Here is an 18,928-nt window from a genome sequence, read left to right on the forward strand (position 1 = left end):
CTTAGTTCTCTGACCAGGGATCGAACCCGGGCCCATGGCAGTGAAAGAGCCGAGTTTTAACCACTGGACCACCAGGGAATTCCCCATGTATGTTTTTTAAACTTGAAATCTGCCAAGCCATGAACAGTACAGACTTTTCCTTCCTTAGCATTTCAATAAAGGAGGATTCTTCTCAGTGAATACATAAATATGTATTTTTTAAAGTTAGTTAATATTTAGTAACCTGCTCTTCCAGTCTGTTCTCTGTGTGTATACCACACTGGTCCCCTCCCACACACACAGAACCCTTTGTCACGCATTTCCATCTCCTCTGCATATCAAAGTCCTCTTCATCCCTCAAGGCCTCCCCACATCCTAGTTCTTCCAACATTCTCTGACTTTCACTCTTCTTCTGTCCCTTTGGCTCCTACCTAACAACAGGGATGTAAAGGATATCTTTCCATGTGTGTTTCTCTCTTCTGTATTCTGAGAGGCTTAAGGACAGACACCATCTTAAAATTTTCTTTATTCTCTATGGCTGCTGCTTTGCACAGAGTCAGTGCACCCTAATGTTTTTAGGTAGTTTTGGTAGGAACCCAGGTGATTAAGTGTCAGAATGAGTAATTCAGGTAAGTGATAAAGGAGTTTAGAGAAAGAGGGAGATGGTAGTATGGTGGCTTGGATGTTGAGGTCTTGTGTGATCCTGAAAGATGAGTTGGTTTGGAAAGAACAAGAGAAGACAGAGAGGTTGGTGTGAGCAATGAGCCAGTGAAATCCATCCTTTAAGCAAGTGCTTCCAGTAGAAAACCGAATTTGCTCTCCGGGCCAGCACTCTTCACCCACCCACATCTCTCCCCTTGTCCTGCTAGCCTCCCAGCCAGCTGGCCTATGTAACAAGATGATGGAGTCCTCACTGACTTGGCATGTTTCCTCATTGTCACTGCTGTGCCCTGACCCCACAGCCCCTCTGCTTCCGTCGCCCCACTTCCAGGATCTTCATTTGGCTGGACTTTGACCATCTCTCTTGCAATTCCCAGACATCTCCTTTGTGCTCTTCGTGTAGCCTTTGGACCTGCCGCCCTCTCTGCCCTTTGTTCACTGTGCCCTTGATTTTGTTTGCTCGTGTGCTTTGGCCCCATCACTGGCCTAGTCTCCCTAGCTTCTTCCCGGCCAGCTCTTTGCCAGGTCCCTGTGCCATGATCTGGTGTGACAAGAGCTGTCTGATTACAGCAGAGAGCCCCAGGTCTTCAGGGGAGAAAGAGGAGGTCAGATCACATGGAGTCTCAAATTCCCAGAAAGGAGGTGTTTGGACTTGATCCCACGACTACTAGTGGTGGTAGGAAAGGGAAGGATGGGATAAATTCCAGATGCCTTTCAAGGTAGAATCAATAGAATCAATCAAGCAAATGTTGGTGGATAATGGAATGGCCTTGGGCATTGGTGGGAAGGGCTGAATCACAGAAAATGCAGAGGTTACTGAGCAGTTGAGAGAAGAATAGAATCATTGACAGAAATAGAGAAGTCCAGTAGGGAAGCTGCTTTCTCGTGGAAGGCTGTTTAGTTTGGGGCAGTCTGTGGGATGTACTGGTGCCCCGGTGCAAATGTGGCAATGGTGTGGCTTAGGTGTGAGCTTAAGGCCCGACATGCAGATCCCAGAGCGGCTGCCGGCGGGGGAGAGAAAGACAGAGGGGCAGAGAGAGCTGAGGACCGATGGCTGTGGTAGGTGAGGGTGAGAGGAAGAGCCAGTGAGCAAGCCAGAGATAGGCAGTCAGAAAGGTTAGAGGAGAACCAGGAGCCCCGCTGCCATAGAAGCCAGAGAAGGAAGGCGTGGCAGGAGACAGTGTCAGAAACCACAGAAAGTGAGGAAGAATGAGGGCTGACCAAAGGCCTTGGAGCTCGGCCAGAACGAATCAGGGATTTTTAAAAAAATCTTTTGGCTGCACCGTGCGGCATGCGGGATCTTAGTTCCCCGACCAGGGATCGAACCCGCGTCCCCTGCATTGGAAGCACGGAGTCTTAACCACTGGACCTCCAGGGAAGTCCCAGAATCAGGGATTTTTGAGGGTGAGTTTTCAGTAATAGGGTCAGAAAAGAAGTCAGCTCATAGAAACTGAGGGAAAAAAAAAAAAAATGAGTGTGGTAACCAAAGCTGAGAAAGAAAGGAAGGGGAAAAAATAGGAAGCTAGAGGAGAAAGTCAAATTGGATGAGGGTCTTCCCCAAGATTGGGAAGGTGAGTGCCGGGGCACCAGGTGGAGGGAGAAGTTAGCAGCTGTTACTCAGCGAGATGTGGAGCCCTGGCTCTGTGGTGAGACCACCTGGGCTCAAATGCCAGCTCTGGCCCCTCCTGGCCAGGCCACTTCACCTTGCTGAGTGTCTGTTTCCTCATTCGTAAAATGGGCATAAGAGCACTTATTTCATAGGTTCAGTATGAGAATGAAAAGAGACAGCATGTGAAACGGTTTATAGGCCGCTTAGCATGTGTAAGACTTAGTAAGTATAGCTGCTTTATTGTAGTTATTTTCATATTAACATTATTAGCTAGATCAGTTATAAAAATGACAAAGGGCATCATGTACACCAAGTTCATCCAAGAATATGTGGACATCTATAAGAACTTGGTGGATAAGTGGGTAAAGGATATGACTAGATAATTTCCACAAGAGGAAAGACTAGTAATAAATACCAAATAATGTTCAGCCTTGGTAGCAATGAAACTTTTAAAAATGGAGTATTGTTGGATACTCAGAGGAAAATCTGGCAATATGATCAATATGAAATTAAATTGGACATGGCCTTAGTCAAGATAGGCTAGTTTATGCCGTGGTAACTAATTACCCCTAAATCTCAGTGTCATAAAACCACAAACATTTATTTCTCACTCCTGCTACATGTTTACTTTAACCAGCAGGAGGGCTCTGCTGATTGTATTCCCACTAGGACCCCAGCTGATGGAGGTGTCACCTCGATGTGTGCTTCCATGGCCACCACAGATGTGGGAAAAGGGCTGAGACAACTCACTGCTACCCAGAAGGGACCCTCAGTCATTTTCTTTCCCATTTCGTTGGTTAAAGCAGGGCTCATGGCCACGCCCAGCTTCAGGCATGCAGATTCACCCTGTATCCAAGAGGAGGGAGTATGATGGTGACCACAGCCACTGACTCCTATCAGCTGAACCTCCTCAGTCTGTCTCTCTGCACCATCCCATTGCTTCTGCCTCAGTTCAGGGCATCATCAGGACTTGCTTGGACTGATTCCATAGCTGCACATCTATTCCCTACCCTTCTTTTTTTTTTTTTTTTTTTGTGGTACGTGGGCCTCTCACTGTTGTGGCCTCTCCCGTTGCGGAGCACAGGCTCCGGACGCGCAGGCTCAGCGGCCATGGCTCACGGGCCCAGCCACTCTGCGGCATGTGGGATCTTCCCGGACCGGGGCACGAACTCATGTTCCCTGCATTGGCAGGCGGACTCTCAACCGCTGCGCCACCAGGGAAGCCCTATTCCCTACCCTTCTAACCACCTTGCAGGCCACCAAGTTGTCTTCTAAAGCACAAATCTGGTCATGTCATGCCTCTGCTCTAAGCCACCTGTGGGGTGAGGTACAGCATCAGCCTTGCTTCTTCTCTCCCAGCCACATGCCTTGTGTTCCCGACACATCAAATCACCCCACATTTCCTGATACCCTGTGTTCTCTCCAGCCTGTGTCTTACACTTGCCATTCCTTCTACCTGGAATCCTTCCATACCTTTACGCAGACTCCTTATTTGAGAGAACACAGGTATCACCTCTTTGAGGAAGTCTTCCTGGTTATCCTCCTCCACACTCGGAGTGAGTTGTTGGTTATCTCACAGCATCTGGGACTTCCATTATAGAATTTACATTCATCTGCATTAAAATTATTTACTAGTTGGTATTCCATGATAAATTATGAAATAACTTACTATTAACAACAAAAATAACAAACACCATTGTCTCTTGAGTGGCTACTATCCACCAAGTTCAGTGATTTCAATATATTTTATTGCATCTTTAGAACAACCCTGCAAAATGGGTGTTATTATTCTTCACCTCTACCCTCCAGTTTTTAACTAATAAGTAAATGCAACTCAACAAGGTGAACTGACTTGCCCAAAGGTGCAGAGCTGTAAGAACTGAGATTGGACCCTGGTCTGTCTGACTCCCTAGTCCTTGTTGTTTTCTCTCTGCCATGTGACCTCACTGCCCAGGATCATGTCCAGCACACACTAGGTGCTCCATAAATGTTTACTGAGCAAATACATAAAGACACAGATCATAAATAAAGGAGCAGAAATGTTGATTCCACTGCTATGAATTTAACATAAAGAAATCATTTAAACAAAGAGAAAAGCTAACAGGCTTGATTAACAGTGGCAGATCGAACACATGTTTATCTTCACCTCTTTTTGAATCCCCACTAAAATGATAATAAGGGGGAAAAAGGCACAAATTCTCAAGAACATAGAGAATAGGATAGGAGAGAGGAGCAGATGAGTGGAAAGCAGATGGACAAGTAGAGACTAACTTAGAGGAGCGGAGACAGCTGAAACCCCAGCCTACAGAGTGAGAACTCTGCAAGAGTCAGGCTGATGTGAAGGCTCAGGAACGAGGCATCCCTGAGGATGGGGTGTGAAAGATGTCTGAAACCACGAAGACTGGTGGAGAGTCCCCCATTCTCTTCCCATTCCACACAGCCAGGTGACTGCCCTGCCTCCTCCCTGGCAGGAGACTGGCACATTGAGAGTGGGAGTGAAGCGCCAGGCCACAGAGTCTGTGGAAAGTCCCAGCCATGACCAGGTTCCCCAAGGAGATGGAAGGACTCCCCTCTGGGGAAACTAACCTGCCCAAGGGAAAAGTCCCAAAGACTGCTGTTTGGGGGTCCTCTAACAGAGCGGCTGGAACCCGCAGATTGACAGGCCCGGCCTATGTAGACAGATAGTTGGACATCCACTCTCCTGCCATAGGAGCAGACCACCAAGAGTTGCTGGACATGTAAGGAAAGCCTTGAACATAAAAGGCAAAGATATAAAGCAAGCAGATGAAAGGAAGGGGAGGAAACACAATGGAGGGAACCAAAGTGAACTGGAGAAAACCTGTCTTGAGCATACTCAGAGGGAAGAGAAGATGTACATCCTTGTGGCAAGAAGAATTGCATCGTTCAGAGAACAGGAAGAGCTTTTGGAGCACAAATGGAGAAGATTAATAGAGAGATTAGAAGATTAAATGAAGATCTCTTCCAGAAGGTAGAATAAGAAGTCCTTATAACTTAATAACAGTAACAACAAAAATAACAAAGAAAAGTGGAAGAGATATTAGAGGATCAGTCCAAGAAATCCATTATCCAAATTGTCTTAGTTCCAGAAAGCGGCTAGAGAAAGTGAAGGGGAAGAAATTATCAAAGAAGTATCCCAATAGCTATCCCATAAGTATAGGACCTGAAAACTCCAGATTGAAAGAGCTTCTGAAATCCTAGCTCAGAGAATGAAAAAGACCTAATCAAGGCTCTTGTGAAATTTTGGAACACTGGCACTAAAGCAAGATCCCCCAAACTTGCAGAGAGTAAGGAAATAGAGCACACACAAGGACCCGGCATCAGAATGACACCAGATCTCAATGGCAGACCAGAAGCTGGAGGACAGTAGAGCAAGGCCTTCAAAATCCTGAGGTAAAATGGTTTCTAACTTGAACTTATATACCAGACAAACTAAACCTACTGTGAGGGTAAAATAAAGACATTTTCAGATATGGAGAGTTGGTCTCAAAAAGTTTTTTTTCCAATTTACTTTTTCTCAAGAAGCTAGTGGAAGCTGACTTCCACCAAAAGAAGGAAGTTAGCCAAGGAATAGTGGCCATGGGGTCCACAACACAGGAGAGAGGCAAAGGGGCCTTTCAGGATGTGGGGAAGGGGAGCCCTTCCAGAGGGAGCAGGCGCGGAGGGCTCCTTGATCGGTGTCTCCAGGATCAAGCAAAACAGGTGATTGTCTGATGTCTTTGACTGTCCAGTGACTTACGGATCCTTTAGAGTTTGAAAATAAGTTGGTGATTGGTGCAAAGAAAACTAAGCTAATGATGAAAAGATAAAAGTGGTAACCTGAGGGAAAATGAAGAGTCCTACAAGAAAAATACAATATGTGACTTAGTTGTGACTGATATTTACATAGTTATAATATAAATGCTGAAAATTAATTCAAACATGTTGCTATAACAATATTGAAAAGAGTGGGTGGGGTGGTGGGAAAATGCATGTTTTAGGGGAGGTATAAGAGAGTAGGGACAACCAACAGAGTCGAAATACTTGTCTTTCAGAAACAGGAATTGGGCATGGAGAAGGGTAAGGAGGCATCTTGTTGGACTTTTTTACTGTGTTGAAAAAAATGAAAAAAATTCTAGAAAGGTAAAAACGAAATGTGGAAAGATATTCTACCAGCATTGTTTATTGTAGTAATAAACCTTGGGAACAAAAGGATCCTCAATGGAGGCAGCAGCAGTATAATGCAGGGGGAAGAACGTGGGTATCAGGTCAGAGATGTGGCGTTCAAATGCAAGGTCGACTGCCTGCTGGATCTTTAGACACTTTCCTGGTGTGTAAAGAGAGGTCCTGATAATACATGTTGCTGTGAGGGGTAAATTACATTATGTAATGTGTCCATAGAAGGTGCCAGATAAATATTTGCTCTCTAAACTATAGCTAATAAACAGGTTAGAATTTTGTGCAGTCATCCAGAACTTAGTATTATAACTATATGTAAAAACAGGGAATAAGTGAAAAAAGCAGAGGACAAAATTATATATCTATATATTGATATACCAATATTATAACTGTATCTATACTCTATATTCAAATAGATACAAGTAAAAAGGAAACAAAAGTGAAAATAGTTTCATAAGGGTTGTGAGGATATAGATGATTTTTATTTATTTATTTATTTTTGATGATTTTTAAACTTTTTATTTCTTCTAGCTGTTTCAGATTGATATGAAATAAAACTGAGGATTCTGAATATACGTTTCATCCTTCATAGTTTTGAAAGTCGTTTGTAGTTCATTGCTAATAATAGGTATAAGCAGTGACACCAGCTGTTGTCTTTTGAATCTGTCCTTCATGTGTAAAGAGAGATGTGCTTTGCTTTAGCAGAACTTTCTAGAATATGCTTATCTGTGTGGTTTTGTGATGCTCTCTTGTTTTATGGACAAGTATGAAGGTTTGGTGCCTAAGTTGCCATGACTTTTCACAAGGGTGGAGTCGTTGACTATTTGAGGAAATATTTTTATGTTCTCATGTCATAGCAAAGGGCTGCCATTTCAACAAGGCTAAACCACAGCCTTCAACAGTGGCTTCTTTCAGCCTTTTGGAACTGCGTTCCTCTTATTGAAAGCTCCAGGGCAGCTGCATCATTTCCTTCCTTTTACATTTCTGCTCAAGAATCAGTGTCTGCATTTGCCAGTAGTTCTCTCATCAACCAGCAGAGTCTATGACCTTGTTCTGTCCTTCAGTGTTGCCCTTGTAGGCTCTGAGGTTTATCAGAGTAAATTTATTATAGTTACACATATCATAAACATCCTCAACTCCTGGATAGCTTATATTTATATTTATTTTTAAAAGACAAGTTACATTCCCATGAAAAGATTCCCCCAGACATCATCAACCAATGTTTCCCTTCAACCAATGTTTCCAGTTTCTTTACTATTTTTCCAGGCATATTTTATGCAAAAACAATTACACACACACACACACACACACACACACACACACACACACACACACACTTCTTTTCCTTTTATTGCACAAATGGTAGTATTCTGTATACCCTTCTGCATTTTGCTTTTCTTCATGAAATACCACCGAGGGATTCTCCCATATGAATGTAGGAAAAGCTTCCTGCACATATGTCTTGACTTCCTAGTGTTCCACAATGGACCATCATTTGTTTAATTAGTCTGCTAGAAGGGGGTTTCATTTATTTCCAACCTTTTGCTTTCACAATGCTGCAACAGATAATTTTACATTTACATCATGATGCACACGTGTCTGTGTAGGATAAACTCCTGGAAGTAGAATTGCTGAGTCATAGAGGATGCACATGGAAAATTGTGTTAGCTAATGCCCTCAGGGCTATCCCCACAAGCACTGAGAGTATGAAAGTGCTGTTTCTCCCAAACCTTGCTAACAGAAGGGGTTCTCCTACGTTTTTATATCTGCCGATGTGGTAAGCAAAACGTATTTTCTCACTGTGGTTTTAATTTGTATTTCTTTTATCAAAGAGGCTGTGCATCTTTTTTATATTTAAGAACTGTTTTTATTTCCTTTTCTATTAACCTCCTATTGGTAGCCCCTGCCCGATTTTCCGATGGTCATTGGTCTTTTCAGAATCACCTGAGAGAGCTCTTTAAGTACTAGGGAGATTAGCCCTTTGTGGTATGAGTTGCAAATATTTGTTCTCGGTTTGTCATTTGTCTTGTGACTTTGCTCATGGTGGTATTTGCCATGCAGAATTTTTTTAAACGTTTGCATAGTCAAATTGTTGGATCGTTTCTTTTGGCTTCTGGGATTTCTGTATTCCTTTGAAAGGTCTTCTTCATTGTACAATTATTTTAAAAAGCACCAAACTTTCTTTCGGCACATATATGCTTTCATTTTTTACTTTGAAATGTTTAATCTCTCTGGAATTTGTCCGGTGTGAAGTGTGGCTCCAACTTCATTTTTTTCTAGATGGCTACCCTTTGCCCAACGCCACTTATTGAACAAGTCATCTTTACCCCATTTATTGAAATACCACCTTTTCTCCTGCTAAGTTTCCTGGATGCATTTAGACGTATTTCCAGTCTTTTCCATTCTGGTGATAATCCTGAATATATACCATTAAGCAGATTTGTAGCTTTTTAATACATTTTACTCTGGGCAGTGGGGTTGGTGCTGCTACCCCCTCACTACTCTTCTTTTTCATAATTTCCTTGACTATTACAGCTTGTTCGTTTTTCCATATGAACTTTAGAATGCTTGTTTAATTCCAAATATAAAAATCCTGTTATTTTTACTGTGTCTCTGTGACATTTATAGATAATTTAGGGAGAACTGGCATATTTGCGAGGCTGAGTTTTCCAACGCAAGCTCGTTTGTTCCAGTCTCCTGAGCCCTAAAGAGCTTTATACACTTTCCTTCTTATCCCCTTCTCGTGACTGTGAACTCCCTGGGAACAAGAACAGAGCCAGGTTTTGAGTGTGGGGCAGTAGTAAAGATACATATAATTACTGACAATAGAAGCATGTTTTTAATTAACTATTTTAAGAACCCATCCTTTTTCTAACATCATTGTTTGCCATTTTGTGAATTATTTTCTGCATAGCAAAGAAAGGCAAGATATGTGCCCATGTTGAATGCTAACATTTTAATTCTTACAGTAATCTCTTGATTAAAGTGTTCTTAAAAGGGGCATTCCATGTAGATAATCCAGGAACCTCACATGTAGCTATTCCAGTTCCTCCCACACTAGGAATAGTAGCAGATACGATGTGATATTTCAGCTCTTATCTTCCTGCCTAGCCCTGGAATAGATTTTTGAGGTGATCTTGGCCTGAGACGTGGCCAAAAAGGGTTGGGCAAAGAGCAGACCACTGACATTTCTCTGCGTGTCCTCCAGACAGGAGAGGGCTGAGCGGGGAGACAGGGACAAAACGAAGGTGTTCTGTGTGCTCTGCATCACCATGCGCCCTGTCTGGTCAGCAGAGGCAGTTTTCTCAAATCCATGATTTAGCGATAAGAAAGGTGAGGCGGGGGAACAGTTTAGCATCTTGAGTGCCAGACTCCAGGAGCTGCGATGTAGTCCCCTAGTTAGGTAACTAATATTTGACTGGGTCTTTGCAGGACTAGTTCTTTAATGTATGGTATTTGTCGGTGGAACCCTGGAGCCTCGTAATAAGCTAACTATGAGCCCACTTAGAGCATAGTGTCCAAACCAGGTTGAGATATACATGAGGAGAGAGGACTGTGCTTCCTCCCTTCTGTATACAGAGGACTGTGACCAGAGCTAAATGTGCAGGAAGATTGGGACTTCCCTCGTGGTCCAGTGGTTAAGACTCTGCGCTTCTACTGCAAGGGGCGCGCGGGTTCGATCCCTGGTCAGGGAACTAAGATCCTGCATGGTCAGGGAACTAAGATCCCGCATGCTGCATGGTGCGGCCAAAAAACAAACAGACAAAACAATGTGCAGGAAGTTAATGGGATCAGAGACCTTTAACATGTGAATGCAGTTCTGAGGGGTTTTAACTGGTTTTCTTTGAACTTTAAAATTGAGTTTATTTTTCCTCAGAGCAAAAAATGTGTGGTTTCTTTTTAAGTGGTTTTATTGTCACTCGTGTGCTTGTTCTTGCTAACATTCACGTTTCATGGCTTGCACAAGGTACACAATGGGTAGTAGATGGGCCAGTGTCCTGTATTTAGAAACCAGTCTCAGGAACAGAAGCTGATTTCTCTCATTTCCTTAGGCCACTTTTGGTCATTTCAGGCAGAGACAACCCTCTCTGCACTGGAATTTTCCTGTGCATCATCCTGCAATTCAGGAATAGAGCATCTAACAACAGCAGTTTTGAAAATGTAATGTGTGACAGCTGTGAAGAACTATTTGCCCCCAGTGGGGAAAATGCTGTGTTCAAAGCGTATTTCTTTCTTTCTTTCTTTTTTCTTTTTTTTTTTTTTTTTGATGTGGACCATTTCTAAAGTCTTTATTGAATTTGTTACAGTATTGCTTGTTTTATGTTTTGGTTTTTTGACTGCGAGGCATGTGGGATCTTAGCTCCCTAACCAGGGATCGAACCCGTACCCCCTGCACTGGAAGGCGAGTCCTTAACCACTGGACTGCCAGGGAAGTCCCCCAAATCGTATTTCTTTTTTTTTTTTTTTTTTTTTTTTTTTTTTTTTTTTTTTTTTGTGGTATGCGGGCCTCTCACTGTTGTGGCCTCTCCCATTGCGGAGCACAGGCTCCGGACGCGCAGGCCTAGCGGCCATGGCTCACAGGCTTAGTTGCTCCGCGGCATGTGGGATCCTCCCGGACCAGGGCACGAACCCGTGTCTCCTGCATCGGCAGGCGGACTCTCAACCACTGCGCCACCAGGGAAGCCCCCAAATCGTATTTCTGATGAGCCTATTCATGGGTGTTGAGGAAGCTGAATATGCCACTTGACATTTTGAGATAAAAGGCCCCAGGTGTTTGTTTCCAAAGCTAAAATGATGAAGTCCTTTCCCAGCCTCAGCCTTGCCTCCCCAGCAGGACTGGTGTCATGTGGTGCAGGGTCTCCTCCACATCTGGACCTCCTGCAAAGAACGGGCTTCCAGGGGGCTGTGTCCTAGTGGAGAAGGGTGAGGCCCAGTGTTGTAGGCACACAAAAGACCAGCTGGCTTCAGGCCAGCCAGGCTGGACAGGGGAAGAGAGTCCCTGAAGGGAACCAAAGGGATCTGTGGTAGGAGCAGCAAGAGACCTGTGTTCAAGGTCTATGAAGGGGAGGCTCTGGCCATTCAGGATCCAGGGTAAGTATCTACAGACTGTTCCCCTAACTCTAAAGAGTTCTGCCCCTTCCCTGCTTCCTCACCTCCTCTGTGGGGACACAGGCTTGTACACACACACACACACACACACACACACACACACACACGAAGGTGGAAGTCAATTTTCTGACTTCCGGAGCTGCCACAAATCTCTGTTCCCCCCACCCCAACCCCCTGGCCCACTGATCCTTGTCCTGATTAATTTATTCTCACTCATTAAAGTAGGTAAAAATGCTTTCCCAAACCAGACATCTCTTGCCTTTCCAGAAGTACCTCTAGCCTCTTTATCATCACTCTTCTGGGTCTCATTATCTTTGGGGAGCTATTCAGTATGAGTTAACATTCTGGCCCCATCTTGAAATAATCAATGTGAATATCCAAATTAATTACCCTCCAGATGGATCTCCTGCAGAAAAAAACTTCACTAACCTAAAGAAGATGGTTACAGTTGTGAAAAACATGTAAAATCAAAGAAATGTTTTTTTGTTTAATGTACGTGAAGAACACCAAAGAGAAGTTCCAACAAATTCAATTATCAATTTGGAAAAACATGATTTAATATAACATTCTGCCAGTTGATCAGACAGAAAAGAGCAGGCACAAAAATGTTTAATTGTTGTTCTAACTTGTAGTTGAGGGAGTTGATGAGTCTCGAGTGTGGCGTGGTAAGAAAAGCTCTGGACAGAAATCAGAGATCTGTCCTCTAATCCCGACTTTGTGAAATCAAGCAAGTCAAGACTCTACTTTTCTCATCTGTAAAGTTGGGGGGCGGCGAGGTATTGTGAAGATTGAGAGACGTGACCAGCCCAGCCCAGTCCTTGACTCAGAGGTTGGATGCTCAGAAACTTGCCCACTCTGAGAACCTTAGACTCCCATCTTAGTCAGCTCAGGCTGCTATAACAAAATACAGTAGACTGGGATGCTTAAACAACAGATACTTATTTTTCAAAGATCAAGGTGCTAGCGGTTTTGTTTCCTGGTGAGGGCCCTCTTCCTGGCTTTGCAGATGGCCACCTTCTCAGTGTGTCCTTGCATGGTGGAGAGAGAGAGAGAGAGTAAGAGAGAGCTCTGGTCTCTCATCCTCTTCTTATAAGGGCACCAGTCCCATCACGGGGGCTCCACCCTCATGACTTCTTCTAAGCTTGATTATGTCCCAAAGAGCCCACCTCGAAATATCATCACATGCGGGGTGGGGGGTAGGGCTTGAATATGTGGATGTTGGGGGGACACAAACATTCAGTCCTTAACACTCCCCATCATGTACTCTCTCATTTAAATTTGTGCTTCTCAGCCTCGTGATTGTCTCCCCATACCATCCTCCCATCCTGCCTTTCTGCCCCCCATCGCCCACTCCTTCTCTCTGTGACAGTAGTTGTCTGTGTTTCCCTCATGTGCTTCCACCCCCAGGTTGTGAACCCTACAAGGTCAGGCACTGTGTCTTGCTAATCTCTGAATTTTATTGACTCAACATGTAAGAGCCAAAAGAAAACATAGGCAGAGGCCAGCTCAGTCCCGATAATGTCTCTGTTGTGGTCCCAGATGCCAGCCACGTGTTCCTAGAGGCATTCCTCGTCCGTGTGGTCACTCTCCAAACAAATCTCTTGGTCTGAGTAAATCTCTTCTCAGTGGACAAATATTTTTCCTGAAATGGAAAATTTGTTTTTCTTTACCTAAGGCTGTGCTTTGAGCAGAGTGGAGGGCCTGCTGAGAAGGGCATTCTCTGGGGAAGCTGAGGAAACATCCTGAGCCCTTGCCTCCTAAAGAGTCCCAGCACCTGCTCTGAACCCTGGCCGGTGTCGCGGCTCAAACCCAGGGAAAGGCATCATCAGCCACTTGAAAGTGAGGTTCTCAGGAGAGAAACGGGAGCAGCTGTGAGGCAGGGCTCTGTGGGGCCGTCGCAAAGGGAGCTTTTCCCTTGGGAGGGCTTCCCAGGATGACGTGACCCCTCTGCTTTCTGCCCCATCACTGAAGTGTCCCTTGGGCTTGGGCTTTGCTGAAGGAGAGGGAAGCCGAGGGCAGACCTGTGTCTGTGGAGCGAACCTCTGTGTTGGGAACAGAGTCAGGGCCAGGGGCTGGTTGGGCTTCCAGTCAAGTGCTGAGTTCCCAGACGCTGACATTTGAAAGTCACCAACCCTTGAGAAGGTGGCCGCTCATTTTGCCGGATGACCTATTAAACCTCAAGAGTGAGTTATAGGTGAATCCCGGAGGTAGCTGTGGATGTCTGGGGGAATCCTGCAGACAGATGGCTCTGCACTGGGTGTTCCTTCTTCTGCCCAGTGCCTGGAATTTAGGCCGGGGATAAATTAAATTACTACCTTTTTTAACATTACAATATTTAATTATTATCCTGATATTCTTTCTAGTCTTCAGTGGAGTTGTATTATATGTGACTTAACTTGTATAGATCCAAGTCTTTACACCAAGAAAGAGACACACACACACACACACACACACACACACACACTTCATTTGTGCTGACCCCTCAACCGGCCTCTCCACTCAGACAAGTGCAGGCCCCATGGTGTGTGAGCTGGGAGCCTCACATCCCCGCTGGTAGTGCCAGGGCATGTGTGCCTCTCCTGCGAGAGGGAGCATCGTGCTGCATCCTCTCATTTAAAGATTTGAGTTTGTTTTTTTTTTAATTTATTTATTTTACTTTATTTATTTTTGGCTGCCTTGGGTCTTCGTTGCTTTGCGCGGGCTTTCTCTAGTTGTGGCGAGTGGGGGCTACTCTTCGTTGCAGTGCGCAGGCTTCTCATTGCGGTGGCTTCTCCTGTTGTGGAGCACGGGCTCTAGGTGCACGGGCTTCTGTAGTTGCAGCACACAGGCTCAGTAGTTGCAGCACACAGGCCCTAGAGCACATGGGCTTCAGAAGTTGTGACACACGGGCTCAGTAGTTGTGGCTCTCGGGCTCTAGAGCACAGGCTCAGTAGTTGTGGTGCACAGGCTTAGTTGCTCCACGGCATGTGGGATCTTCCTGGACCAGGGATCGAACCCTTGTCCCCAGCATTGGCAGGCGGATTCTCAACCACTGTGCCACCAGGGAAGTCAAAGATTTGGGGGTTTTATATTTCACAACACAGCCCTAACCTCAGGCCACCAGTGCCATCTGTGTTAATGCAGGCCCAGCCATCTGCCCGGCACTGGACAAGAGCTACCTGGGCTCTGCTTACAGACAGTGTGTTCCTTCCTGAAGGGTATTCTGGGGGGTGATTCGACTATAGTTGATAGCTTGACCTTTTAACTTGAGCATCAGGCTACGGGTGAAACGTGACACCACTAACAGAATGACCCTGAGGAGGAGAGAGCAAGGTTAAAACACAAGAAGGGGTCACACCCGAATGACCCCTTTGTGGTGACTGTTGTGCTTGCTGGAGGCCCAGGTCGTGGTCTGAGTGTTTGTCCTTTCTCCTGTGTGTTGCCAGCTTCCAACTCAACAAGCAGATTTGTATCAGGAGTAACCTCCCAGGGCTCCCCGTGTTGCTAAGAAGCCCCTGGTCGGCCATAGCCTTAAAAACGGACAACTCTGGAATACACGTATGCTAATTTGACGTATTTTTTAAGCTAGAGGCTGGCCGTTGACTATTTAAGATACGTTAAGCCTCATTTACACTGGTTCTAGATAACTAATATTTTTAAAGGATGACTAATAGAGTCATAGGAGCCTCTGGAATGAAAGCATCTATTTTCCTCATCACGCCTATTTTATCATCCAAACAAGCACCGGACGCAGTGGTCAAGGCCTCAATTGAAGTCCTAACTCTGCCCTTGATTAGCAGAGTGACAAGTGACCATGGCCAAGCCTTTCACTCTCTGGGCTGCAGGGTCCCCATGGTTGACAACAGCTGCCCATTTCACAAACTTGTTATCAAAGGCAAATGAAAGCAACAAGGTCCTACTGTATAGCACAGGGAACTGTCTTCAATATCCTATAATAAACCATAATGGAAACAAATCTGAAAAAGAGTATGTATATATGTATGTAACTGAATCACTTTTCTGTACACCAGAAACTAACACAACATTGTAAATCAACTATACTTTAAAAATTAATTAATTTAAAAAATAAAAATAAATAATTTTTTTTAAAAGCAAATGAAGGGCTTCCCTGGTGGCACAGTGGTTGAGAATCCACTTGCCGATGCAGGGGACACGGGTTCGTGCCCCGGTCCGGGAAGATCCCACATGCTGCGGAGCAGCTGGGCCCGTGAGCCATGGCCACTGAGCCTGCGCGTCCGGAGCCTGTGCTCCTCAACGGGAGAGGCCACAACAGTGAGAGGCCCGCATACCACAAAAATAAAAAATAAATAAAAAATAAAAATAAAAAGCAAATGAAATCCTATACAGAAAGGACTTTGAAAAATTGTGAAGTGCTGTAAGTAAATAAAATGTTCTGTGTTCAAAGAAGGAGGTAAATAAATCATGGTGATGGAGCCATGACTAGTACCTCAGATGCTCCTGACTTACTTTGGTAAAGGGCTTGGGGAACATCCTTAATGTGCCCAAAGTCACAAAGGGAGAGGCCCTAGGTTTCAGTCCAGGTGATATTCCTTTGCTCTAGTAAGGTTCCAGCAGCCTTTGTCTTCACATGTATCTCAACTCATTCTTGCAGATAATTAGAGCATGGTAACCCTTCCCTCCTGTTTTGTTTTTCTCTGTGAAATCATGAGCCCTATTACTTCCTTGTGAGGGAGGAGAAGCAAGACTTCTCAGATGACCCCCAGGGATCTCCACAGCCCCTGAGTGGACGCTGCATTTGGGATCTTCTCTTCCACATGGTTCCTTTTCAGTTCATATCATCTCCTTTGTTGGTCCCGAGGCTTTTGTCTGGATTAGGCTGGGAAGGAGGACCTCTAGTTGAATTCTAACCACCTGCACTCCCATTGGGAGAAGGCTCAGGAGAGGTTGAACCCAAGGACATTTTAAATACAAGTATCTTCATTAGAGTTGTGCTACATTAAAGAGTTTTAGACTATTTTCAGGAACAAATTCTACTGAGCCAGTTTGATTCCGTGTTGATTTTTTAAATATAATACAGTTAAATTTTATCTTCATCAGGTTTATTTTCCATTTAACTTTTGCTACAAAGCTTGGAATCAGTTTTTGTTCATATTGTATGTTACTGACTGTAGAAAGTTCTCTTATGGCTCTCCTTTTCATCAAGACCAGTTCTCTAGGTTAAACTTTGCAAGTCTAAATGCCTTCATGAAAACTGGATTCTTTTGTCAAAATTTAGGCAATACTAGATTATACCACATGCTGTTTTAACTGTTACCAATTTTATTCTTATTCGATTCTTTCTACCAGTAGTAGCCGTTGTGAAGTGAACAAGAGGCCAACAGTATACATTTATTTTATTTTATTTATTTACTTTTTAAAATTTATTTATTTATTTATTGCTGCCTTGGGTCTTCATTGCTGCGCGTGGACTTTCTCTAGTTGCGGCAAGCGGGGGCTACTATTCATTGCGGTGCACGAGCTTCTCATTGCAGTGGTTTCTCTTGTTGTGGAGCTTGGGCTCTAGGCACGCGGGCTTCAGTAGTTGTGGCACACAGGCTCAGTAGTGGCGGACGGGTTTAGCTACTCCGCAGCATGTTGGATCTTCCTGGACCTGGGCTCGAACCCGTGTCCCCTGCATTGGCAGGTGGATTCTTAACCACTGTGCCACCAGGGAAGTCCAGTATACATTTATTTATCAACTGGTTCATCTTTTAAATTGTGATCAATGTCACAGACAGAGATAGAAGTAGAGATAGAGTGGAAGAAAATAGCCTAGAGTCAAAACTGTAGGGCTGTTCAATGTCATTAATTATTAGGGCAATGCAAATCAAACCACAAGAGTTGCCGCTTCATACCTACTAGGACGGCAGTAATAATTTTTCTAGTGGAAAATAACAGGTGTTGGCAAGGATGTGGAGAAATTGGAACCCTTGTACGTTGTTGGTGGGAATGTAAAATGTTTCAGCTGCTATGGAAAACTGTTTGGAGGTTCCTCAAAAAGTTCAGCATGAAATTACCAGATGACCCAGAAATACTACTCCTTGGTATATACCCAGAAGAACTAGAAACAGGTATTCAATCAAAAACTGGTACACAAGCATTCATATCAGCACTCTTCATAATAGCCACAAGGTGGAAGCAATCCAAGTGTCCATCAACAAATGAATGGGTAAACAAAATGTGGTATATCCATGAAATGAAATAAAAAGGAATGAAGTACTGACACAGGCTACAACATGAATTAACCTTGAAAACGTAATGTAGGTGAAAAATCACAAGACAAAAAGTCACACGTTGTATGATTCCATTTACATGAAATATCCCGAATATGTAAATCCATAGAGACAGAAAGCAGATGAATGGTTGCCCGGGGCTGGGGGAAGGGGAGAATGGGGAGTGATTGCTTAACGCATATAGGGTTTTCTTGTGGAGTGATGAAATGTTCTGAAACTAGGTAACATTACCTTTACTAGGTAAAGGTAGTGATCGCACAATGTTGTTAATGTACTAAATGCCACTGAATTTTATACTTTAAGATGGTTAATTCCATGTTATGTGAATTTTAACTCAAAAAGATACTGGGGGCAAAATGATGGGCTGCGTAAAATGTACTATTTTACTCTAAGACCAGTAAAGATCATTGACCAGGAGTCATAAAAACTCTACTTTGCTAGATATCTCCTTTAAAGAAAATAACACAAACTCTTTTTTTTTTTTTTTATGAAATTAGCTTTTAGAAAGATGTGTGTGTGAGAAAAAGAAACAAACGCTTGAGCAAGTAGGTTGCCTATTTCTGATCTATGTTGTGTTATAGGTGAAGCTTTTCTGAAGAGCTTTAAAGTATCAGTAGATACTTTAAAGTATCAATAGATACATTTGAGAACGATGTGAAATACTATGGGTTGGGACCAGGTTTCAGGGAACAGGGACAGAAAGAAGGAGGAGACTTTGGAAGAACTAGAGGGAATACTGTGATTTGATGGGGGCTGTGGAGTGTCAGGGGCACTGAAAAGCCTCTTGAACCAAAGACATGTCCAGCTAAAAACCTTGTAGGGGACATTTGTCACTTTTCTGCTGCCCAGCATCCATTCTTCCTCTCCAGGGCCACACAAATTTCCTTTTGGGTAAGTTCCTCTCTCCCACTGCATGTAGGTAGTAAATCAAGGTTCCCTGCCCACCCACTCTGAAATTCCCCGCTTCTAGACACCTCACTCCTGGGACATTGACTCTTTCCAGGTGGGTGGGGGGCAGTGATGCTGCTGACTGTGTAAAGAGCACATCGCTAGAGCAGCCCCCTGGTTTCCTTCCTGGATCCTGTGCTCTTCAAGCCTGTTTCTCCAGACTCGTGTCCATTTGGTGAGCACCCCAGCATCTCTGTAATATAAGAGGAGTTAA

At 44.1% G+C, this 18,928-nt stretch overlaps 1 protein-coding gene across 2 annotated transcripts in view; it reads left to right on the plus strand.

Annotated features, from left to right (window-relative positions):
- Positions 1 to 18,928, plus strand: part of ABHD2 (abhydrolase domain containing 2, acylglycerol lipase) — a 101,247-nt gene that overhangs the window by 35,372 nt on the left and 46,947 nt on the right. Inside the window, exon 1 of one of the 2 annotated variants that reach the window (XM_067029875.1) lies at positions 8,063 to 8,201. The exons of the other annotated variant lie outside the window; for it this stretch is intronic. The gene's annotated coding sequence lies outside the window, so the exon portion shown is untranslated. Of the gene's footprint in view, positions 1 to 8,062; positions 8,202 to 18,928 lie in introns of those variants that run through there. 2 annotated transcript variants of the gene reach the window in all.

This window comes from Kogia breviceps, chromosome 3 (assembly GCF_026419965.1).
Source record: "Kogia breviceps isolate mKogBre1 chromosome 3, mKogBre1 haplotype 1, whole genome shotgun sequence".
NCBI classification, from domain to species: domain Eukaryota; kingdom Metazoa; phylum Chordata; class Mammalia; order Artiodactyla; family Physeteridae; genus Kogia; species Kogia breviceps.